This window comes from Berghia stephanieae, chromosome 13 (assembly GCF_034508935.2).
Source record: "Berghia stephanieae isolate SIO BIC M18660-M18661 chromosome 13, UCSD_Bste_1.3, whole genome shotgun sequence".
NCBI lineage: Eukaryota > Metazoa > Mollusca > Gastropoda > Nudibranchia > Aeolidiidae > Berghia > Berghia stephanieae.
The window spans coordinates 25,403,505-25,404,685 of NC_088372.1; positions in this window are offsets into that span (position 1 = coordinate 25,403,505).

Genomic DNA, 1,181 nt, shown 5'->3' on the forward strand with positions numbered 1-1,181 from the left:
GATTCAACATAAATTAAATAAATAAATAAAAAAAATTCCCTTTATTCATTCCATAGGGGAAAATTTTTCTTTAGGATATTTATTTCAAGGGAAGACTGGAATAACCCTGGGGTCAGCCGCAGTGCAGCGGCGCAAACTGAGCTAGGGCGAGGCGACTTGCTCAAGGCCACACAAGGTAGCAGGTATTCGAACTCGATACCTTTAGGGTATGAAGCAAAGACCGTACTCCTGATCAAGCCGACCCCAATGATTGATTTCAATTTAGGAAAATATGTGAGTCAATTTCCGAATAACATTTAGACTCTAGATAATACTTCGATCCGTGGCGTGACATGCTTACAGTTTAAGGTGGTGCCGAAATCAGAAGAAAAAGACTAAAAATATGCTATATTTGTAAATTTTATACAAAAGAAAGAAAAACAATTAAAGAAAAGACTCACTCAAATAAGTAAGAGGCGGTATATACCATTTCTCAGTTTTATAATTATTTTTTTAAATACTGAAATCCATTCATTTCTCAAAGATGGATGGGGTGCGCAAGGCACCAAATCAACCAATATAGCAACGCCCCTGACTTCGATTTCGCTTTTAGATAAATAATCTGAAAAAAAGTGAGAAAATCGACTAATTGAGTTCTATCAAAACGAGTCCTCAAGTATTAATTACTTGTATCTAATTATTTATGAAAACGTTGCTGCTTGAAGCTCGGAGGAACAAATAAATATAAGATGATCTATATTATTTTACGTGGCATGATTCATTTCAATACAAAATGTTCCTTGAACAAACAAATAGAGAAAAGAATTGAGGCCTTTGAAATGTGGACTTTCCGTCGCCTTGGAAAAATCAGTTGGAAAGAAAAGAAAACAAATCAAGAAGTCTGTGACATCCTTGATATCAGACCGACCCTAATGAAAGTAATAAAAACAAGAAAACTAAGGTATTTTGGACACCTAAGACGCCATCAAACTGTCAACAAGGACATTCTTGAGGGTAGAGTTGAGGGGAAAAGAGGAAGAGGCAGGCCAGCAAGAACTTGGATAGATGATGTGAGGACATGGACAGGATTGTCGGCAGCCGAATGCAGTCAGCAAGCCGTCAACAGGGAAGATTGGCGTGTCATTTCAAGTCGACCTCAACCCATGAGATGACACGGGAAGAAGAAGAAGAAGACGATCTAT